Source organism: Apteryx rowi, unplaced genomic scaffold, assembly GCF_003343035.1.
Source record: "Apteryx rowi isolate R43461 unplaced genomic scaffold, aptRow1 scaffold_23, whole genome shotgun sequence".
NCBI classification, from domain to species: domain Eukaryota; kingdom Metazoa; phylum Chordata; class Aves; order Apterygiformes; family Apterygidae; genus Apteryx; species Apteryx rowi.
This window is the reverse complement of record NW_020448641.1, coordinates 432182-456739: the sequence shown is the minus strand read 5'-3', so window position 1 is coordinate 456739 and position 24558 is coordinate 432182. Positions and strand designations below refer to the sequence as shown.

Below are 24558 nucleotides of genomic sequence, written 5' to 3'. Positions count from 1 at the left end.
GAGCAAGGTGACGGGATCTCCTTGATGAAATAGGTGGAATTTCGGTACAAGATCTGCTTGCTTACATTGCTTAAAGGAAGGAACTTTTACCATATTAATTTTCACTTGTGTGTGAATATCCACAGTGCTCTGTAATGAAAGTCCATGTCAAACAGATAAAAGGTTTGCCTTAGGTTATGTTCAGAGCAATGCAAGTACGGTATACGGCATTATGGAGCAGTTGCAAAACTTGACACCTTTCCTAAATGTACATTTGTGACCTAATGGTATTATTATTTGTAATACCCATTTTTATTGCCTCAGAACAACTGACAAGTAGGAAGCCCGATTTGATATTAATAGTGGTTCCTCGTGAACTAGCAAGATGGAATTACAGATCACATTTGAATAGCTGTACTAAGTTTTAGAAGTTCATACTGTTAAAGTGCAGGTTTTGGTCCTTGAACAACAATTACTTTTTTTCCTCAGACCTGTGCGCCGCGGATCAATGTTCTGTGGAGCACGCTTGCTGTGCTGTGTCCTCAGCTGTGAATTATATTTATTTAAGGGCTGTTCATCTAAGTACGTCTGATTTGGTTTCACTTCTGCTTCGCTCTTTTTTTCAGTCGTTGCTTTTGCTGTAGCCAGGCCTATTAAATTTTTCCTTGCTGTTTGTTCTTCTTTGCTGATACCGTTCCCCATTGCTTTCCAGTGCTTGCAGAAGATGACTATTTACCTCTCGGTTCATATATTTGTGACAGATCCTCATTCCCTTCTTATCTGCTGTTCTGTTGTAGCTGTGTGAGATTCTCTGCTCCTTAATCTCTTTTCCAACACGGCTGTCCTCTTCCGTTGTGTCCCAGGGAGCTGGCTGGGCCCCGTCACCTTCCCGTCCTGCTCAGAAGGTCTGGATGCTGGTGAAGCGTCATCTCCCTCCTCCGAGAAGGAAACTGGTTACTGATTCCAGTTCGCAAGAAAATTCGTTGCTGCGTTGGGAGAACAGTGTTGGCAGTTGCATTTTTATTTCCTGAAGTTCTCCCGGGAGCTGAAGACATCCTTCTGCTCTTACTTGTCTGCTGCCTTCTAGGACACTTCTGTGTTTCTTAAGGAAACTTAGCTGTCTGGTGTTCTTCCAGTGTGGACATAAAATCTGGGTTTTGCTGTGAGAACAGTGAGAGAGTATCAGATTTCAGGAAGGAACATGGCTTCATCTTATCAAAACTAATATTAGTGAATATACTTACTATACATTTTCAGACACATACTTCAAGTCTCAGTGGCTACTGGGTAATGATACAGCTTAGTCTCTTATGGTTTCTTAGCGAATTATTTAAGCTACATTACATTCCGCCCACACAATTGGCAAGCCATGGTAACTGAAAAAAATCTTTACATATTTATGCTTGTTGTTAGGGCTCAGATGAAATATGTGAATAAAAATCTAAATTTGGATGCAGAGTGTTCATTTAGTTTGCAATGATGTAAACATAAGTATGGCATGAAAAACAGGGTCAGTTACTTCATGAAGCTTTCCTTATGATAATTGTTTTTTCTTCTCCCTGCTCCACAACCTCCCAAAATATTCCTACAGGGAATTGTTAGGTTGCTTTTATGATCATTTMCCCCTTTCCAGTGGTCAGACCCCTGTATTGCTGCGGAGACCCGTCAGGCTCTGCTGCCTCTTTCTGAAATGGGTGGTGACAGTGCGGTCCCTTTTCCGGATGTCCGCYTTGCGCGGTTCTCCAGAGCGCTGCTGGTGGAGCCAGCAGGACCTTTCCAGGTGCTTTGCAGAGTGGCTTTGGTTAAGGAGCTGAACACTTGCTTTTGGCAGCGAAGGCTGTCCGGCTTTCCGGAAAATGTCACTTGTACGTTTGTCAGCTTGTAAACAGACGTTTCTGGAAATCTGCTGAAAGCCTCCTCGTATGCTTGATCAGCGTGCTGAAAGTGAAGTCTGTAAGTCAGGCTTTGTGTTCTGGTTGCTTTTTGTTTGTTTGCTTTCAGCAGTGAGTAAATATGCTGTTCCTGATTATCGTGGAACTGAAAGGGAGTAAATTACAGACCGGCTGCGATGGCAGGAGCAGTGCATCTGCAGGATTCACTGACAGCCGATGGGTATGGATATTTACCCCAAAAGAAGTAACAGCAAAGATGCATGATGAGAAATGGTTACCTGGCAGAAGGGCTGCTTCACTGATGCCTTTCTAGTTTATCTGCTCATTTACTTGCAACGTTATTGTTCAGTACTCCAAAGAAAAACTGAGCTGAGAATCTGGAAAAGATCGTGTCTTAGCACAGAAAGCATTGAAAAAATGAGCACTCTTACTCTACTCTACCTTTTTTTTTCTCTCTCTCTTTCSCAATCATCTGGAAAGGTAAAGCAGGATGATTGCCATTTGTATTTATGCTAATACCTGTGGCATAGCCAGAGCATATAGCGTAGAGCTCCTGCCAGCATTTTAAACAACTTTATACCACTTCTCAGAAATGAAATATTCCTTCTGTGTCATAGGTTATTTGGTTAGCCTTTCTTGTGCTGTGCTGCCCAGATTCGTTAGAGGTTAAGCTTGTTTGCAGCACCCAGCAGGACGGGGCTTGTCAGGTACGTTAAGACTACCGTCGTTGCCTGACATTTCCTCCAAGAGCAAGACAAGTTCAAACAGTTCTGTTTTCTGAGAAAAATTCCATATCTGATCTCAGATTTGACTACTTTGACTGGGCGATGTCATCTAATTTGCAGCCATGTCCCAGGGCTCTGTCTTTTTCCTTGTTTCTCCTTGAGAGAGCTTTTTCTTGCAGTACACTTAGCTGCTCTCCAGCAGCTGGATTACACTTTGAGGCAGGCTGCAAAAGGCTGGGACAAAAGGTGGATGGTCTGTGTTCCCAGAAAAGAGGTGGGAGGAGAGGAGAAGGGGAAGGACAGGGAGGCAAAGCAGTGGTTTCCAGCTGTTGTCTCAGAAGTGTGTGTCTGCGCCACCACGTAGCCGCTGCGGGGGCTACAGCCTTGGTGCTTTCTGGACTGAGGTTTTAAAACGCTGTTTTTTGGTGGATAGCGGGCTTTTTCTTATCACAAAAAGTTGCATAGCACCAGCCACAGAATTAGCACTTCGCTTTTGGGGCGAAAGTGTTCTGGCACTGTGTTACTGTAGGAAGATCTGAATTCAGATGTAGAAAGCCACTTGTGCAAGAGAGCCATGCTGTTGTAGTATGGAAAGAAATACGTAAAGCTGACGTTAAATGCATCTTAGCAGCAGCAGCAGCTCTAATTCCAGCTCAGCAGGCTGCGGTCGTTCTTGTCCAGCGGGGGAAGTCTGCAGACGGTGATGCTATATAGATGGTTAGAGGGTTTTCGACAGTGAAACCAAGCTCGGCTTCCCCAGGCAGATGGAGAGAGGGTGCCGGGAGAGGTTCATGGTTATTTGAGGGAGTGCGAGGGGCTGGTGATTTCCAGGCACGTAGTAAGAGCTGGCAGAAATCGCGGGAAGCTGAAGGGATGGGCAGAGGCTGGTACGGTTCGGTGGAGTTTCAGGCAGGAGAATGAATGTTTTTGCGTGAACTGTAGAGAGCGGTTCAGGGGGTTTTGAAGACAGGTTGGCTAGGTGAGGTCAGAGGTGTTTTGTAGGCTGTGGATATCTGCAGTGGCATCTCTGTGTCTCCCCATTCCCTCTCTGAGTTCAGCCCCGGAGCATCGCCGTTCCCTCGCGGGTTTTGCAGCCTCTGGCAGTCTGCACCCAGCAGCCGCTGGCAGGTCTCCTGGGCCGCTGCAGGGGGGTAGCGGGAGGGTGACGTTTTTGGGCAGTCCTCGAGAGCGGGGCTCGCCGCTGCCGCGGCACAGAAAACTGCTGCTGTTTCTGTAAGGGGCTTCCTAGTGCACCGGCAGCTGCTTCCCCGCGCCTGCAGCCGGAGGAAGCGTAGGGTGGTGCAGGCAGGAGATAACRGAGGGCTCTTCGGGGCGAGGACAGCTAATCCTCCTCCTCCTCCTCTTCGGAGCGAGTAATTCAGCACTCTGCTGTAGGCTGCTGCCTTTGAGGGCGTGTGGCTTGAAAATCTGGATTTTGTGCAATAGAGGTCACAGAGCAGGCCACACTGGGAGCAAGCAAATAGTCTCCAGGTTTGGAAGTGATGCAGAAGTTTGCAGGTGTTTCCTGGGGGGATATTCCCCAAGCGTTCACTAGAAAAAACTCATCATGCTTTTCCTTAATGGTCCACAACCAGTAAATAAAAAGAATTTTTTGCAGCCGTGTGAAATCTTTGCTAGAAGGAATCTTCCTTTTATTTGGTGCTAGAGGTTGGCAGGTACGGTCCTGATCCGGAAGTCTGTACGGGGGTGATGTCCTGCAGAGTGCGGCACTGGGGGGACCCCGTTGCGCTACACGCCATAAATGTGCAGAAAGCGACTAAATTCCGAATAGCTTGCAGTTTTTAGGTTCGGCTCCTGAAATAGGATGGAAAGGGGTGGATAAGGAGGGGAGCAGAGGAAGAGGAAATAGACGTTGTTCCTATTTAGAACTGCAGCAGTTTCACTAGGATGTCATACAAATACAGATATCTTAGTGGATATCCTGGATCAGAGACAGTTGTTTAAAAAATAAAGGAGGATTTTTCTATTTTAAAAGTGAATATTATATAGTCTCATGCAGAATACTGTTACTGTTTTTTGTTCTAAATGTACGAATAAACCTATGAGGAATTTTCTTTAATGTTGATGAAAAGCTAGCTTTGCTGAAGACACTGTAAATACTTGGAACACTTAACTATTTTACTTTGCTCCTTTTGTTGAAAATAAAAATTTATGTTAGATAGCATTATAATACATTTGCTTGAAATGTATGGATACTGGCATATTCCTTGGATTATTTCAGCCTAGAGGAAACTTTATTCTGAAGTCCTGGGGGAAAACTCCTCTAGCCACTTCTGAACTTCTGCAAGGTGCAGGGGTATGTTTTGGAGTATGTATTTTAATTAGTTTAATGAAGACTTTATTCCAAGTTCTCAGCAGAACTGAAGTTCTTACTTTGTCCTCACTGAACCTTCTCTGAAACTTCCTAATTAAATCTGTGAAATTAAAAGCTTTAAGAGAATGGAAGTAGCTGATTGTTCTCATTAAACAGGTATTTAAAGAAGCAGGAAAACTTCTGAAGATGTTTCTCTCAAAACAAAAAACAAAAAAAAAAGAAAGGAGAAGAAGAAGGAGTGAGTGTGGGAATTTCCAAGAATGTTTCTGAAACTTGGCATTTATATAGATAGACTATTGCATGTGTCCGTTTTTCATTTTTTTTTGTTGCTTACAGTGATTATTTGCTTAGTAGTGTATTTTCAAGGCAGAGAAAGAAGACTTTCTTGAGTCTTTAACATCTTCCGTCTGATCAACGGACCGAGCGGTCTTTCGGCAAATTTGCTTTCCAAAAAAGGAGTAAACCTTGTTAAGGAAAGTCATAAAAAATCAACTAGAGAGGCTGCACTGCTTAAAGCACTGTTGAAGCACTGTTTTGATTAAATATTGTAGGCCATTCTTTCAGTTCACAAAACTTTCTCTGGGCTGAAACTTTTTCTGTTAGCGTTCCTGTGACCGTGAACGACATTTAGACTAACGGGTGACGCGTGTTGCAGATGTCCCCACACAGATGTACAGAAACAGTCCTAAAACTAGAGCTTCTCTGTGCGTTTAAACCTAATTTTTAGCCTTCGTTGAGTTTTTGGTGGTAAAAGGCGAGCTGACAGCTCCGAGTGCGTGCTCTGGTGACACCAAAGAGGAGGCACCAGACGTTCGTGTTTCCTGCGCTGTGCATCGGGGAACGGTGTGCCGGTGACTTATCTCCGGAGTTTAGAAACGTGGTTTGGTTTCCTAGCTCCTAAAATATTTACGAGAGGGAATGACTCGCAGGCGGCGAACTTCAGGAAAACGCGGCAGGAAGAGGCGATGAGCTGTATTTCGTGTGCGTGCTCCTAGGGAGGCGATAAAGCTCTTCAGCCCTCGTCCCCGCGCTGGACCCGAAAGCGTAACCCGGTCTGGGCGGTGGTGGGCTTCCTCGGAGCTGTGCTCTCCCTTCTGCCTTTGCTCCGTGCCCCTTTTCTCCTCCTGCTCTTACCGCCTGGGCCCAAAGACGGCGAACGTTGAAGATGTCTTGTCTGAACCCGTGTTGCTTAAATATTTCTGAGATCTATTACCCATTTGGTTATCTAAAATGGGATGAGAAACTGAACTGAACTAAGTGCATTATCTGCGATTTAAGTTCATAGCACCTGGAGAGCCTGGTGACAAGTACAATTTGCAGTACAAATGCAGGGTAAATGATAGTGTTGGCTGGGAAGAAACAGTCTCAGTATGACAAAACAGCATGATTGTAAAATCTTCTGAAAATTCGCTGGCTGGAACAGAAGCTGGAATATAGCAAGCTGCTTACTTGGTGGAAAAATGCAAAGCAGATGCCAACGAATGTATCATTAACGAAGCTCATTTCTGTTCTACCTGGTCGTCTTTGCTTTGCTTCGCTGAATAGTTTTTGAAATCTCTCTCCGCCGTCTTCATTTGGCAAAACCGACTTAAATCCCTAGCCATGACAAGCGCCGCTTGCCATCTGCACGCTGTGAACTTTTTGTTTTTTTTAGATGGAAGTTGCTCTTCTTTAAACCAAAGTAGACGTTCTCAGCAAGTGTGAGAAAGCATCTGCATTTCTGGCAGCAGCAATATGATAAACTCGAGGAAAGCTCCTGTGAGCAGCTCACTTGTGCGAGTCTGGGTGCTTCGCGGGCCGCTTCTGCAATACCAGCCAGTCCTCCAAAAGTTGTGTGCATGCCATCGTGTAGTATTAAAGATAATACGGAAGTGAAAACCTATGAATTTCTGGATTGGTACCAAGTATCTGCTAATTCCACTAGTGGAACATTTGGGACTAGCCAAGTAGGCCTTTTTTATTTGTAAAAACAGAGTGGGCTGTTTTTAAGACTGATTATTTAAAGTACGGTTGATACTCTGCTTTAAAACCTGGCAAGTGGCTATGGAGTGCAAATCCCGATGTGATCACTGTCGGTCATCTTCCTTCGGAGAGGGAGGTTCAGACGAGCGGGCACGTCGCAGCGGTGGGTGCATCGTGTACCCTCAGGTGAGGAAGGGGAACTGTCACGTGCTTTTATCTAGCAAGCGAGAAGCTTAAAGGACACCTAGTCGCTCCATTTGTATGTTTTCATCATGGCTTGAACCTAGTCCTCAATGTTTTAAAACTGCTCAGTCTCATCACGTTACATATAGTTTTGCCCAAAGGTTGGGAAAGAGGAGAGATTCCCAGCCTTCAGTTTCTGGTGGGTTTCTCGACCGTGGAAGTGGAAGGATGATGGAATCGAGCAGCTTGGGCAAGTGCGTGTGTGTGTGTAGCGATAAGCACGCTTATTTTTGTGGAAGCAACTGTTTTCAAAGTAGGTCTAGGTCTAGGCTTAGGTCTTCTTCAAACTGTGGAGCTTTATGGCTTGATGGTCTGTAAAATGTTAGACATGAACTTGTAATGAGGTTTTCTCATTAAAATTATTTGAAATGATTAGTGTAAGTTTTGATCTTAGCATGGTTGTTTCCATTTTTCACATAATTTAAAGATTTAATCTTTCAATACCACAGAAACAACAGTAACGCTCTACAAGGTGAAACTAGAATAAGAGGATGGCAGGGTATATTTTTTGTAGCTTGACTGACTATATAAGGCCGTTATGTCCAAGATTAGTGTCCAAGATGGTTTTAATTTGTTTGTTTTGATGGGAGATTCTGAAAGCTAAGAGCTTTACTTAGGCGAGTAACTTCAGGGAACCCTCGAAGCTTTCAGTGTGAGTAAAGCAAACAGGATTTGCCACAAATATAAATAGTGGACCAAAAATAGCTTTTTTCAAAGAGAAACAGTTCAGAATTGGGTTAGAGAATGAGAAATATGTTATTCAGGAAGGAAATAGGAAGCATTTGAGCGAAGTTGTGTGTGAATTCCTTCACCCTTTTGTATAAGTATAACCTACAAAGGTGATATTTTGCTATATCTGCAAATATTTATCTCATTAGATGGGTTGATATTTTAAACAAAGTAAAGCTCCTGATGAAATCTAGTGTAACTTTCCATATGGAAACTATGTCAAACATAATCAAAGCAGACATGCAAAGTATTAACAATTATGCTTAGCAAATCCTTTAAGGTTTTGAGAGGACCTTTATTCGTTAGGAATTAAAGCACCTTTTTCAGACGCTCTCAGAAATAAGACCTTTTCTCCTTAAAGCGCATTAATTACTTGAAAAGCGGTCTGTGAAAGCAGTCGCAATGCAGTTAGTGGTTATAAAGGGCTTGCCACGTGCTCTTAAAATCCGGCCATTCCTTCCCCGCACTCCACGTGAGCCTCTCCRTACACAACAAGGTGTGGAGCAATGACTAACTCTCAGACGAGCTAGCTTGTTCCCGTGGTGCTGTTGGATTGTTGTTCCAGCCTTGACCTGAAGATATATTGCATCCAAATACACTTTACTGTGTTATCACAGATAACATGGATTTTCAGTTGCTCTCAGAGCAAAGATTTTATGACTCTCCAGTTAATGGCTACCTGCATGTATTAGTGGATTTTTTTATTTCTTGAACCAACTTTTTGGACAACTTCTAAAAACCGATACACCAAGTTTTACAGTGACAGTGCAATGTTTTTTATTGTATTTTGCTTGTCTTCATCAAGTATTGTGCTTGGATAGCTGTATTTATATATATATATATATATATATATATATAAATGCATATTTTTTTCTTTATATATATAACAAAAATACATACATTTTTATTTGTATATTTCCCATATATCAATGGTATCCAGGTAAAAGAAGAATAGTGCTTTTTATAGATAAAGCAGAGATACAGAAGGCAAACCAGTAAGTTGGATTTTAAGGGACAGGATGCAGTCGTTATTAACACTTACAATGGAGCTTTGTGTTTCCCTGGTCTGGTATAAGGTAATTAAGCTGTTGTCAGTGCAGGTGATATCTCGCATGATATAATGAAGTGCTTGAGGTGGCCGTCTTGTCCTGCCTTCTTCCTCCCATGCAGGCGACAGAGGGAGTGAAGGTCCCCAGGAGAGCGGACTTCAGCTCACGGGCATCCCCTGCCACTCCCCATGAAGAACATTCCTGTGTTTTCCAGGATTTTGCCCCTTTAGCCTTTCCTGCCCAAGGGAAACCTGTCATTTTTCATTTAGTCTGAGAGTTAATTTTGAGTTAAAACAGTTTACATCAGCCCTGGAGATTAGTCTTTATTAGTTCTCCATTCCTTTTATGAGTATGTTATTTCATTTTATTTTAATTTTGTGAAGCTGGCATGTAGGGTAGCATTTCATTTTGCTTGGCTCCTAATTTACATTGAAATTTGGAATTTTTTTTTTCACCTTCCTTAAAGATTCTTTTGTGCCAAAGTGACTACTGAAATTTTGAGAAATCCATCTCTTTGGAGAGTGGTTTCAGCAGCAGCTCTTGGTGAGGCATGCTGCATATCAGCAGAGATTAAACCTTCAGTGAAATTCTGTAAATCCAACTCCATATAAAAATTTGGGGGTTGGGTGTAGTGTTGCATGTTTATGAGATTTCCTCAGAGTGGTGCAGTTTTTGGATAGGAAACAACTTCATTTAGCTCAAGTCTCTTTCTGCCTCCCACCAATTTGGAATTAGCTGGATGCTTTTTCTCTTCTAGCCTTCCTTCCCACCTTTTCCTCTCCTCTGTTTCTTTCCAAATATGAAGCACAACCTTAATCTGTAAATTAATTCATTTCCTTTTACTTAAAAGTAAATATTGAGAAAACTTGTCCAACTAGATACCTAACACATAGGTAGATAGGTAGGTAGGTTTTAGACAATAAAGCCGAGTTTTGAAGAAAATAGGAGCTGAAATTCAGGCTTCTAAATATTTAGATTGCTTGATATTCAAACTGTGCTGAGACCCTGTAAAGCTTCCAGGAAAGCTGGTCAAAATTCCTCAGTGATGGAGTGACTGCAGCTCAGACTTGCCTCTGTGCTGAGGCTCTGATTTCTGAGCTGGACGAGGCTCTTTCTCTCTTTATCATAAATCTTGGTCTGACAGAACGTAGTCCAGGTTCATCCTAGGATGCAGATTTCCGTGGTAGTAAATACCAGTGACTACAGAGGTGTTAGGATCAGGATCATTCCCAAGACTCTGGAGAGGCCAATGGGCAATAATTTCATTGCTCTGTATAAACACTTACACGKGAAGACGATACGTGCTCTTGGGAAGCTTTCCTTCTTGCTGATGAAGGGAAGAAAAGAGTGGAATGGGCATGTCCTACAGGATGTTCCCAGCACCACAGATATTCCTGTTCCTTAGATGTCTAGCCAACATGTTTTATTCGTAAGTTTTGGGGTTAAACTGATTTTCAGATTTGGCAGCAGATTCACAAAGCTCTTGAGCRTTTTTCCCCTTTATCGGCAGCAAAACATGTGGATTACTTTAGATGATCATCATAATTCTTATCTCACCTAATTAATTTCCAGCCATTGCAAGAGCCCTGGGCAGTGATGATACTTCCAGCTCTCCTAGCATCTGTTTCTTCTCAACAATTTAATATGCTGAGAATAGAAATATTTAATTTATTAATATTTCTGCAGCCGATATATGGGCATGGGGGTGAAATTTATCATAGCCAAGCTGTGATGTTGTGGTCCCTTTTGAACTTTGTATCTAGTGAGAGGAATGAGAAATGCCAAAAATGGAGTTTAAATTATTGAAGAAGAATCAGAATCTAACCCAAACTGACCTGCTGGATTTTTACTGAGACTACAGGAATACAGAAGCCTTTTAACCTTCACAGGACATCATGTTCTCTAACTACTCTTAGGTGAAACCCAATCGTAAATTAATTTGAAATGCTCCATTTGGTATGCCTTTTAATGAATGATTCTGGATGCTCAGTTTAAGACAACCTTGAGTTTTACTTTTCAGGATAAATGACACTGTTTTTTTGGGATATCATGTAAACCAATTGGCAATTAAGCAAAGAAAGAATACTTATAAAAGTGTCCAGTGTAAGTATATTGCTAAATGTTCTTGCCAGGTGGAATGGGCATGTTCCAGTGAACACGCAAGCAGGTGTGAAGCCAGCTTTGAAATGTCAGTGCTGCCTTCCAGTCTGGCATTTGGTGTTTGCTAACACTGATTTTTTTTAAATGCAAGAGAAGAAATTCTGCTCTTTGCTGWACGCATAGAATATCCAGCCACATTACCTATAGTCTATCAGGGATTCATTAAATAATGTTTGATTGTGTATTTTCTATCTTCTTCCTCCAGAGGAGGAAATATATACCGAGCTTTTTATGCTGAGAATTAGTTGATTGCCACCATTGTTGCTGATTGCTTGTTTAAAACATGACTGATTAAAAGCTTTCGAAATCAGCAGCGTCTTTTAACTGACTGCAATAAACTTTAAAACAGGCCCAATAAATGGGGATAATGCTCTTCTTTCTCCAAGTTGAGAGCTTCGAGTGAAGGGCGTCGCTGTCACCTGGCCTGGTGGGGAAAGGCGCAGGCTGTGGCTCGCTGCATCTCCCTGCTTTGCTGTCAAGGTCACGGATTTCAGCAGAGAGAGTTTGGTTTTGTTTCTGCTCATTTGCTTTTTAAGCAGATGATGTACTTTGAAACTGAACAGCCTACTTGGGTCTTCAGTTCACGCGGTGAAAACGTAGCTCATTAACCTGCCTGTACTTTGATACGTGCTAAGTTAGCTTTTGGGTGGGAGTTCATTGTTCTGAAATGAGAAAAGTGATGGTTTGTTATTTTAAAACCATTCTGTTGCCTACTTCTGATGCAGCGTTTTGCTSTCTCTTACTGGGAGCTGAAATAGCAAGCCTTCTGTAGAAGTCACCGGGGGAATCTCTTAATCTTGCATGTTTTTTGTGGGTTTTTGTGGGAGGTTTTTTTCTGTGTTTCTCTAGATATCCTCTGATTGTAAATGTCTTCATTTTTATGCTGTGCAGTCCTTTCTCTTAGCGTTTTTCCTGCTGTTCGCATATCAATAGAACAAGGGCACTGTAATTTTCAAACGCACTGAAATAGGACGGATGTTTCAGAACCGTACGAATGAAATTTTCCACTTGAACTTTGCAGAAATAAAGCTACAGGTCAGCTACAGCCCTGCATCGTGAGGAACGCAGTCTCTTGTATTTTCTGAATTCGTTAGCGTTGTCTGGAGTGTTATGTAGCAGCGGCATTATGACTTTAAAGAATTACCGTGTTTAGCAGTAAGATAGGGAATGAAACGGATTCTGCATAGTTGGCCTGCCTCTCTGGATTAATTGTTTAAAAGCAAGATCAAGTATTAATGTATTTGCACTGTAATGAAATGCACTTGATGTTGATCTCGGGGAGCGAGGAGGAAGGAGCCACGAAAAGCGCGCTGTTTGGTTATCCGGGGGGAATCACGCCGAAGAGCAGAGCTTGCTCCTTGCAGGTGGTGAAACCCCTGCTCCCTCCTCCCGCACGCCGAAGTCCTCCTGTAAGCAGGAATTTCTGCCAAAGTTTCACGTATGATCATTACGGATCCTACTTAAAGCCGCTTCAGAAAAAGCGTTGGCTGCGTAGATTCCCTGGTTTTCGGAGAGCAGATCTCATCTTAGGAAGAAGATGGTTTCAAGGACCCTCTCCACCCAGACACAATTACACAGACCAGCTTTCCTCTCCATGGCAATTTTATGACATCTCTGTGGTAACTGTAGCTATTCCTTACATGGCAAAGTAATTTTTAGAAAGTAAAGTATTTTTAGCTTTCCTGACTGAGTTAGAGCAGCTGGAAAGGTGGAGGAGCCAAAACAGTGTCACTAGAAATCTTTCCGTGAGTTATCTGCAGGTRATTTGAGTACAGTGGTTTGCAAGTTTGCCGGTACCTTTCCATCCCTTTTCATGAGTAAACAAAAACATTTTGTGTCTCGCTTTTTGGGGCGTTAGATCTCAAGTGGTGGCTTGTCCCAGCCGTAGCCTGGAAGTGGTGGCACAACGGGTGGCTGCTGAGACCTCTGCTTGGTTAGCAGGTGAGGGGGGTAAAGGAAGAAGGGAAGGCGTGCAAGGGACAAGGGAGCTTAATTGATTGATTAATTCTCGATTATAGCTGAAAAGTTTTAGTGTCCAATACATTAAGAAGCTAAAACTAAATACCAGTAAATACTTTTTAGAAAGGATACTTCTGACTTTTTAGGGTTTAATTTTATACTGCTGTAGTTAAAAAAAAAAAAATTGAGTTCAAGAGCTAATAATCTGGAAATCAAATTTAAATCCATTTCCCGGCACTATGCAAAGATAGGAAATCGAAAGATGATACTGAAATTTCATATTTTGACTAGAGTGGTTAGTTCCCTTTGGACAGTTCTCTTCAAGTGTATTCCTTCTTAAGATGTCAAACTTTTTGCTGTTTTTAGCTATTGTAGAGCTCAGGTTTATATATAGGAGCGTCAGAAACCATTTAAGCGTAAACTGCATGTTGGATGTTGACATCACAAAAATGGTTCTCTTCTCTTAATGCAGTAGACGAAAAGAGGCTTTAAACCTTAAGCTCAGATGCTAAATACGGTCATAAAGTCCAGATCTGTTACCTGTTTTCTGCTTTTCTTTCGCTCTTTCACCAAAGTTCACTAAGGGAGGACCACTGCGCGTACTAAGCAGCAAGTAAATCATGTCTAAATAGAGCGTATGAAAGCAAGGGCGTACGAAACACCCGCCTGCTGCGCGGCGTTTGTGGTTGTGGGTTTCTGGCTGGGTTGGCGGCAGAGCGCGGCAGAGGAGGAGGAGGGAATCGGAGCTCCGCGGGCATCCGTCTCCATCACTGAAGGAAGGCTGGTAAACCTGGCTTTGGTACGTGCAGGACAATCTGGGTAGTGCCCAGAGAAACTAATTCAGAACGTGGAATACTGATCTTCCATTATTATTATTATTATTATTTATTTATTTTTAAAGCTTTCATGTGAAGTAGAAGATTATTTCTGTAAAGTTTGCATGCTCTTTTATACATGGCATTTTCTGGGAAGAATATCAAAATCATATTATTTTACGTTACTTAAAAATATTTGATATGCAGCACTTTAAGAAAGTGTTCCCACAGTTTAGAAACATCTAGCTGTTGTTTTTCTCTTTTCCCTGTGGAGTTTCTTCAGATACGTATGTATGTCGATTTAGTGCACTGTTGAGGACCTGTTTTTCCCAATTTGCTTTCAAGTACCATCACAGAAACGTTTTCCATATGAGGGAAAGTCATTAAGTATACAGCTTGTCCAGCTGAGGTGAATAGTCGTTTTAAAGGAAAACCGTTTTTGTTTCTCTTCAGCTCTAAACTTCTGTTCCGACAGAAGATGAGGTTGCAGAGGAGTTAGCAGAGTTAGCAATGAAGAGAAGAAGGGTTGAGGTGCAGCGCTTACACTTTTAACCAAAGGCGTGCAATTTCAAATCCTGTTTAGTTACGCAGGTGGAAAACCTTGTGGAAGTGCTTCTGTTCCCCGGAAAAAAGGGTTCGCCTGTTTAACTGCATTCACGGAGGAATTTGTGCAAACTAAATCAGTATGAGCCAGGCTTTGATGATTTCAGTGCATCTCCCCAATTTYAGCTAAATTGTGTTGTAAACCGATTTGATTAAGTGCTTGCAACTCGGTGTGTAAACCAAGCAGAGCACCACTGATTTATTTAATGTTGTTGAAGAGCCCTCAGCTTCCGTGAGCATTACTAACCCGAAGCTCTGAAACTCAAACGCTTCCTGTCCCTCTTCCTCTCCCCGCGCATGACTTGACATGAAAAGATTCGTCCGTGTTAACGCATGGATTTTTTTAAAAGGTATTTGATTTGACCAAGGGAAAGTCAAGAATTTACCTTTTTATAGGTCTTGCTGTTACTAGTGTCTTTGTTAAAGAGAAATTCTAGACATTCTGATTGCATTTGGAATACTTTTATTTTTCTGTTGAATGTCTCAAGACTGTTTTCTTACTGACATAAACTTCACGAGCAATGTAAACAAAAAATAAATAAGAATCATCTTAACTGAGTGCGCTTTGGAGCGGAATGGTGAGGCATGTAGACGAGCACTCACATTTGTACGTTAGGGAGGAAAATGAGAAGCAAGAGGTGCTAAATTCTTAAGTTATTTAGGCACTTTGAAAACATAATGCGTTATTTGCCAAGAAAATACTGTAAAGAAAATTGCTGCTATTTTATCAGTTCGTGTTGTTGTGATGGGGTATTCTACGAGAAGCGACCTGTACGACTGTTTGCAGTTCAACACGTGGTGCTTTCTGCGGTCTCACGTCAGGTCATAGTTAGTCTTACTCTTTTCTTTCTTCGTTGCTGAAGGCTGAAATGATGACTTCTCGTTGAGGTTGCGTTGTGCTGTCCGAAACCGAAGCCATGGGCACGGCCGTTCTGCAGCGCATGGCGTTAGGCTTCCTAAAAGGCTTCAGGGAGAGATTTAATGTCCAGAGCAGGATCCCTGGCACGGAGGGATAAGTAATTCCCAGCTCCCTGGGAGTTCCCTCCAGGACACCRTGGGAGGGAGCTGCTGGGCAAAACRGGGAAAATTTGCAGACACAACCTAGCTGCTTCTCCCCATTTCCTGTGCTCCATGGCTGCTTCCAAGCCCAAATGTGCTAAGTGGGAACAGCTGGAGACTTCCTTCAGAAACACACCTGGTCTGAGTAGGAACATAACGAAGGTGGAGCCATTACGGACCAGGTTGTGAATCAGGGTGCACAGCAAGGACAACCAAGAGGAGCCTTCTCGTGTAAGGGTGAGACCTACCTGGCGTCCAGGGAGTGAGTCTGGTGTGGGGCTTTCAGAAAACTTGCTTTAAGTGTCTCATGGGGTCTAAATTAGGTGATGGAAAATTGTTTTGGGATTAATAGCCTTTAAAGAGGAGCAGAAGATAAATCTGGGGATCTTGTGTAGCTTGTGTTTCTCTTTCTTCTGAATGAAGTATGGAAGAGTTTCCCTCGTTTCTGCTCCTGTGCTGTTGCCTCGTGGCCCGTCTGATGAAGTCCTTTGCTTTGCAATGGTTGATGTCGGAGAAACGGCTCGAAGCCTTGCAAATTTACTGCCTGTTCTATCCTAATGTTGGATGCTATTAAGTTCCTCATCAGTTGCTTTGTTTCTTTGTGGAAAATAACGTATGTTGCATAGTATAAGTAAAACACTTCAAAGGCACCTGTGTTTTAGGAAGGAGTTTTACAGAAACATTTGCTTAGTTTTGCTCRTTATTGGAAATATATTTGTGATAGCTTAAGTATGCAACATGAAAGTGGAATGAGATGGAGGAAAACRTGTAATATGTTAATTAAAGGTAAACTTTCTTAACRTATGCGTTTAAAATATGCAGAAAATTGATAGGAAGGAATATATTTTTGTATGCGAGAGCCCTCTCAAAGTGAGGTAAAAAACGTAAATGACAYGTTTCCCTAAGTCGAGAACATGCAGCTGTGACTCCTTAGTGCTGTGTTGTTAAGTATTGGCTATAACATACTCACARYRTGCACAAGATCTGGTCAGTGTATGAACAATGATGGTTTTCTTTTTCACTAGTCCTTTCGGTTAATGGCTRTTCTATTTAATAGCTCCACCGAAGGGTTCTAAATAGCAGTCTTTTGCATTGAACAATATCCTTCTTTCTGTAAGTGTAGAACTGCTTCCAGGGTTGCTTCTGCTAGAATTAGAGGATGTTTCATGAGTAACCTTGACTTTGGGTTTTAAGGATACTAAGTGAAGTGGTTTTGCCCCTGGTTATGTTGAAAATGTAAATGAAGTAACCTGGCATTCAAAAAAAACCAAAACTTAGTTATCCAAGTTTATTGGGAAACTCAATTTATTTAAAATAAAAATGAAATATCTTTAAATTGAAACCTCAAATTTTCCCTTGCCCCAATATGGAATAATGGTCTTGGACCCTTTCTGCTCATACTTAACCATATAAAAATCCAACCTTATACGATGGATAATTGAAAATAAGATGGATTTAATTAAAATTTTAACCCTACTAGCTTGCTTTCATTTGTAAAGGTCTCTTGAAATTTTAACCCTAGAGATTGCAGCGATGATGTTCGTTTGCGCTCGCTGCTACCGCCGTTACTTCTGATCTTCCCAAGGGTATGAAAGAAGGCTAAAAACCCGAGGCGGGAAGCCCTGCGCAGACCGTGCTGCAGGTCTGGTCGTTCCGCCTCGCTGGAGACGGCGTGACGGCACCTGCCGCGATGCCTCCCCGCGGCGCGATGAGCTCCTGGCCGCCGAATTAGCTCCTGGCTGGTGGCTGAATTCGCAGGCGGTCACTGGGATCCGGATCGGCTCAAAGCAAATCGCTCCCCTGAGGACRGTTCCTACCCGTTTTTAGCTAAATATTCGCGATAAATTATATATATATATCCACGTTACGAGTCTGCCTGCGTCCAGGTTTTGAGAAGCTACTTGTGTTCGCGCCTCCCTTCGTGTTGTAACTATGAAATATCGCTTAAAATCATAGCTGAGTAGTGTTACGGAATTTGGCGTGTAAAATCTAGGCTGATCCGCTAATACCTTTTTGTCAGCGTCCCGCGATCTGCGTGGCAAATATAGCAACGTATTTTTTTAAAAAAAAAAACAAGAACAGAGATAAAACGTTCAGTCAAACGTTAACGAAACGATACGGGAAACCCCCGTGTGTTGCTTCCGCGCTCTAATTTCTGGGAACACGCATGCGTTGCACGGATCGCGCCGGGGGTTTAATGCCGCTTTTGTGCCGCAAGGAGACGGGAGCGGGGATTCGCCCCAGTCGCTCTGGCTGTTCGGCAGCCGATCTCGTTTCGAGGTGGGGAAGGAGGCCTGGAAACGCCGCTTTTGTGTGTGCCCRGGATTTGTTGTCTCCGTGCGCTCGTTTACCCTGCGCGAGGGGTTTCTGTTGGCGTGCCAGCCTGCGGGCAGCAGCACGCCCCGCGTTTCCATTTCTGCTCGTCAGTCGCTGCTTCGATGATTTTGCAGGGTTTGCTACATAAATATTTCTTGTTGGAACCACATACTAAGGTTTTCTATATGTAGGAAGATTTCTGTAGCCTCTAGTCAGGAAATTATACAACGGAATGAAATATGTTTCATGCAGTTGTGTGAAATTACAGTACATAACGTTGACCATTTAATACCTGTTGTTAGGATTTTTGTTTTAGCTTCATCTTCTTGTTTAGTGTCCCTTTAATGCAGAAATATCCTGCTGAATGCTGTAAGTATCAAATTCTGTATCAGAGATACAGTTTCGTATTGCATCATGTAGACAGGTTTGAAGAAATGCATTCAGGAGTAATTTATAATGAACAATCTTTGCCCCTGTAAAATTCCAATATTTTGTACTGAATAATTGCTGAAATAAATACAGAAAAGTGTAACAAGAGTAAGGCAAAGCTTCATCAGATTTGCATTTTCATTTTGCATTAAAAACCAGCAATGTTAATTTTGAGTAAATAGAAACCTGAAGCTTTATCTTAAGATCATTTTTCCTATGTTAAAAACAATTAAGAATTATTTTCCCTGACTGTAAGAATCTAGACCAAATTTGGAAAGCTTGGTTAAATGTTTACTTTTCACCTGCAATATTTTTGCATGTATTATGTAACAATATCTGTATTTAAACTTGTAAATCTGGTAAAATCTAGCTGTATTGTGGTTTGTCTCCTTTAAAGAAAAATGTGTAAAACCCAATGCTCATGAAATAGAAAATAATTTTAAAAATTTATCTAAAAATGTTTCAATGGTAAACAGTAGGTGTATATATTAAAATAATATTTGTCAGAAACTATTTATAATTTTTGAAATTATAACTTCTAGTTATGTTGCTGCTTTCCTTGCTTTAACATCTTTAGCATTTAGTATGTGCTGTGAAATGGTCATTATATTTAATAATAATAAAAATACTTAAAATTTATTTTTATATTTATTAATAATTATTATTAATTGAAGACTGGAGATTGGAGGATGGGGGCAGAGATTCTGGGGATTTAACATGGTTCAGAAATTTGGGGATAGCTTTTAAAGCTCTCTGACGGGCAAGTGACGGTTGGAACCCAGAACAGATGCATTTTGGATGTTTTGCGCTGCCCCTTTCCTTGAACTCTCTACTCTCGAAATAGAACGAGTGAAAAAGCAGCCGTTCTGGTCCTGAGCTCTGTGCAAGAACCTCTATTATGGGCTTGCTGTGCAAAGACACTCGGACCAGTGAGCGGGGGGAATGTTGATCTCCTTGACCCTAGAAAAGAAATATAAGAAAATTAAAGTTTTGCTATGGAATTTGGGAGGAAACAGAGATTTCTGCTTTGGTGTTAATGTGGTGGTCTCTGAGGGCAGACGGAGGACAAGGATTGGTATAGCTAATCCAGCATCCCAAAACCTTGGTAACTAATTATTTCTAGTTTGGAATAGATATAAGGCAGGTGTGTAGTAGCCTGTATATACCAACTACTAAGTAGGACTTCAGTTAGTTAATATGTAAATAAGTCTCTTTAGTTTCATTAACTCCCCAACTGCATTTAAGAGTAGATCTTGTGTGACTATGGAAAATACATACATATCCCTTTTGAAAACTTAAAAGGGGAGGGGAAAAAAAAAAACACTTAAGCATGCAAAAGGTCTGCAAGAACAGAGTGGAAAAAAAATTTTCATTTGTTCAGTTGTTTTTTTAAAAATACAGGCTCAGTGTAGTGCCATCCTTTAAACTTGGCTTTACTGGTAAAAATATTGTGGAAATTGAACATAGGGCCTGCTTTGGGGAAATTCCAGCTCTTTACTTGATATCTACAGGTATCACTTAACGTTCGGGTCACGCAGTAAAGCTTCTGCTCATCTTCGAAAAGCTGCCCAGGACCGCGCTCTGCGCTTAGGCGAGCAAGTGGCACACGGGGGCTTTTTCCCCCCGCAGAGAAGAGAGGACGCGTGGCCGCGCGCAGCGTGTCCCGACGGAGCCGGCACGCTGACGGTTCCCACGCTGCATGTGGGTTTTTCTGCCGTGGGTGTATTTGTAAAATGTCAACTGCTGGCCTCTTTCAGAATCACTTGAGTTGGTGAGGGATCAAGTTTTTAATGCTGAACTGCCTCTGAAGAGTGAAATCTGTCTCAAGAGTGGGGATGTCTTYGTTGTGTGAACCGAGTTAATATGTTTGTGAATTATTTGCTGTAGCACTTGGCAATTTACATAAAACTTTTTTCCTCTGGAATGTATATTGTGCTCGTGTATTGCAAGGTATTTTAAGATGAAGAACAGTCTTTGTAGGTTGAAGAGTGCTGCACAGCGAAAAGTGTCAATATAGAGAGGTTTGATATTGCCGCTTCTCTCAGTGAGTAGGATCTGATATTGCAAGAAATAGTGTGCATGTTCCAATTAATATTTAATAAATAACTCTTATGATGTCCTTGAGGATGCTGCCTCTAAGGGTAGTCAGAAAGAAGCAGCGGTCTGCTTTATTTGCAGAAGATCCGTGACATTAGGGGCTCTACCTGCGTAACCTTGGAAATAGACTGTCGGTCCATGGCCTTGGGAAAAGCACAATTTTTCAGCTGCTGCTGGTCTGTAAGCAAGCAGACTAGCACCATGCTTTCCACTAGGGAAACTTGTGAAGAAGGAAAAGCGGGGGAAATGCTGTTTTTCCAAAGTCCGTGCTGTCCGTTTCATGTGCCTGGCAGTAAGACGTGATGTCCTAGTCCAGCGATATGGRTTGGTTTGCGTCAAGTGACTCCAGCTATTTGCCATCTTCTGTTTCATCCCCGATTTGGTTACTCTTGGTTTGCTCCRGGTCAGAGTCCAGGTGCAATTCCACATGCGTACAAAAACGTGGGCAAGCAGGGGACTAGGGTCCAGCCTGGCGGTCAGTGTCCCGGGTTAGGTTGTTCTCCCTGCTCTACAGCAGGTTCACCCTACCTTGAACAAGTAGTTTTGTGAGAAGATATTACRGTGGTGTTCATTGGTGTATGAAGCGTGTGTGTTCACCGAATTCTTGTTCTGACGGGGGGCGGCTTTGCATCATCTCGGTACCTAATTTTCCCTGCCGGTATAGACTGACTAGTGTTTTTCKTGGCTGGAAATGCCATCTGAGGGCTTTCCAGTGGTGGGGTGCTGTCTTCCCTTCTGCCGATTTCCAGCTTTTGCTCTCGTCTGCCTCCTAAAGGCAGAGCTTTGCTTAGATCACCCCAAAAACAGGTGGTCCTTTTTGGGTGGGTTGGCCCTGGGACGGGCATGGACGAGTTGCCTTCACAGCAGAGAGCCTCCACTCGAAGGAGCCTGCGTGGCTCTGCGCAGCCCGAAGGTCCTCGTTGCAAAGCCGCTGGTGTTCAAAGGGAGGGTTCCTCYTGACGTTCCACTTGGTTCTAGTGGGGTTGTTGGAAAAACTGACTTTGGGTCTCTAGCTGTTGTGAAAGATTCAGTGGAATAAGTTCAAAATATCTGACATTACAGTGTAACATTATTTTTCATTTTAAATGTCAGCCTTCCAACTGTTCCTTCCTGATGGATATGTCATTTTGAATCGTTCGTGCTAACTTGCAGAATTTTTTCCCCTCTAGAAAAAAAAAATCCGAGTTGCCCTCAGCAAGCAGGGACCTAGACAGTAGGAGCGCGCGTCCCTGCCTCCGCGGCGCGGTCAGCAGCAATGCCCGCGCGCGGTTCTGCTCRATGGGGACGTTTCTGGAGACGCGGTGGTCGCTCCTCTCGCCCCCGTACGGGTTGCGGCTCCTCTCCTGGCGCGCGCTCTCCGGACGCGGCGGATCCCGCCCCGGCGCACGGGTTAGTTTCCTGGCTTAACTCCTGCAGCTGTGCCAGGGAAACGACAGATGTTTTGAGTGTTTAATTTCTGTGGTCTCTCCTGAAAGCCTCAGTTCATATGTCTCAATTCTCAGTCTCCGGCATAAAGACCGTTTTACTTTTCTTGCAACGGTTCGCATATCACAGCATGAAGCTGTATTACTAGTGCTATCCAAGAGAAACATTTAAAAAATGTTAACGGCTGTGCTTTTAAGTGTGTCCTCRTATTTGCGACTGTCTTAAGTGCATCCTCCAACCGTGATACCTGATTTCAGTTTAATCTTACTTGATTAAACTCAAGTTGTTTTTTTCCTGGTGTGACTTATTATGCATTTGGAATGTTACGAAATATGAAAGCAACTGTAGGGAAAAAAGGTCAATTAAAGTAATTTTTACTTTTTTTCCAGAGTTTAACTTGTTTGAAGCCTGTTTTCCTAAACAGGAAAAGAGCAATTCCAGTACAGTTCAGAAATGTTGATACTAGGTGAAGTGCACTTCCTCGTGACAGGGAAAAATAGAGGTGTTACCTCATTGYGAACAGGATATCTCTTAATAGTTAGGTTTAAATATACAAAATTTTCCATAGTGGCTTTGAATTTCTGGAGCCACAAAGATGGAATAAATTTTGGCTGTAATTGTGTTATTACTGGCTGGCTGTCATGAGGTTTCTACCATATCTTGTGATATTGCTGGTTTGGGTTTTAATAATGAATCAAGCCTATCACTTCGTTAAATGTGTCTGCAGAATGTTTCTGGAAATTGGCTTTTGTGTGTTTTAATGTTAGTTTATATACGCAGGGTGGAATTGCCTGTTGCTGCTGCTGTCAGGGGTGCGGTCCTCCGCTCCGACTGGAAGCGATTCCCTACCCTCTCCCTAAGTGAGAGGGAATTTTCCCTGGGCGCTTTCCCTCYGGAGATAGCACGTGGAGATGTCTTCCCATCTCCAGGGATGTGAAAATGGTATTTAGGGCTGAAGAGGAGAATGGTTGCAGACAGGAGGTATAAATGACCAGTAACAGAACGGTGACATTTGATTATGCACAAAGCTATCTATTTTACTGTTTTCCATAGCTGATCAGGTATTGTTTGTAACTACAGTATTTTTTGAGATGGAGAAAAAAAATTTAAGCTGAAAGTATCTTCTTAAACAGTGGAAGCTTGCCTGTCTTTTCRACATCAGAATTCCACTGATGGTGAATGTTCCTTCACAAACAAAAGAGGGCTTTTTTTTTTTCCTTTTTTTAAATACGGAGGATAAGCAGGATCCCGAGTACATGTTGGGCTTGCAATACTTGATTGCGTTTTGTTTAATTATCAAGCACATATTTATTCTAGTCTAGTATGCCAAACTATATATTTACTGTAGGTCAGGAAAAGTTCAATAATGCTGAAAAAAATGTATGTAACATCAATTCTCTTCCTGCAGTCTTGTCTATTATTTGAGTGAGAAATGTGTTACGGTAGGCAAAAATGTCACTCGAGGCATGCAACTTTTATACTGAAAATTCTCTATTCCTGCCTGTTTTATGTATAATTCTTAAAAAGAGTGCAGAAAACTAAGTGTTATTTAACGAGCTGAAAAAACAACCTGAGCTTTTTTCCCACCTCTTAAATAACTGAATTTTCATTTGGCTCAACTTTTATCAAGGAAACTGTTCTGTTGTCTTCAGCTCCCAATTTAAGGTGATAGTCTACAAATTGAGCAAGTAATCATTGCATTTTTTTGTCTGTTTTGTTTTCTAACCTTCATTTTGGAAACATAGAGAAACAGGGGGAAAATGGTATGCAATGACTTGTTAAGTATGCTATCCTTCTGCGTGGCGTGAGGTCAGGAATTTGGTCTGCCAGCTTACTAACCCCGCTCTGCTAGCAGACCACCATCGTTGTGTGGTTTTAGCAGGAGACAGGACCGAGACACGGAGCGGGAGCAAGCGCGGGACCCGGCCCGTTGTCCCGGGGGTCGCATTCCCACTTCTCTCCGGCATCCGGTGAAGGCGGCTCAGTTCCTCAAGTGATTATTACTCAACTAACACTTCGAAGGATGGGCGGCTCCTGTGTATTCTAAGAATACCTATTATATCTAGTATTCATTTTTTTTTAAATTTTTCTTTAATTCCATCCTGACAGATGGCATTTTCATTCTTATGTGTGGGTTTTTTCACAGTTTTGCGGTAAACTTCCCCTCGTTGGAAAGTATCTTGCTGACCTCGTGAGCCAACTTCAGTATTAAAAAGTTCGTGATGTCATCAAGAAGCAAAATGTCTTGGGATCTGATAAATAGCTACAATGTTTCTTGGCTGTATATTGGAAAAATCTGTTCTTTAGACACTGGAAGTGTAGTTCTTGCACATTTTCTTGCTGACTTCTAGAAATGTTTCTTATCCAGGAAACATTTTGAGTGTTGTTTTTTTTTATATATATATATACTCATGAATACTTGAAAAATGGTGAGAGCTAACAGTTCTACTTTTTTAAGTAGGTTATGCTGTTGAAGGTTAAAATACTCCGTGCCTGTGTCTTGTTCCTCACAGATGAGAACTTCTGAAGTCGGAGCTACCCATGTAGCAACCCGCCCTGTGCCCCAGCAGTGACGATGTGCTACAGTCCGTGACGTGAATTTTTGTCAGGAAAGCTGCTGTTAGCAGTAGGTGCTGAATTATGAATCTTCAGTGTGTTTCTGGAGCAGTGCTGAAATTTGAGCACAGGTTATGACAGGCCAGAATAGAAGGCACAGTTATTTGCAGCATAATCTCTTGGAAAGTCATCCAAAAATCATTACTTCAGACATTCATATTTTTC

The 24558-nt window shown here is 42.2% G+C and overlaps 1 protein-coding gene across 5 annotated transcripts in view; it reads left to right on the top strand.

The window, feature by feature from the left end:
• The first annotated feature begins 1816 nt into the window (after positions 1-1816).
• Positions 1817-24558, top strand: part of INPP5A (inositol polyphosphate-5-phosphatase A) — a 234021-nt gene continuing 211279 nt past the window's right edge. The window contains exon 1 of one of the 5 annotated variants that reach the window (XM_026065676.1): positions 1817-1932. The gene's annotated coding sequence lies outside the window, so the exon portion shown is untranslated. Of the gene's footprint in view, positions 1933-7011; positions 7080-24558 lie in introns of those variants that run through there. The other 4 variants (XM_026065677.1, XM_026065674.1, XM_026065672.1 and 1 more) reach the window with 4 other exon arrangements.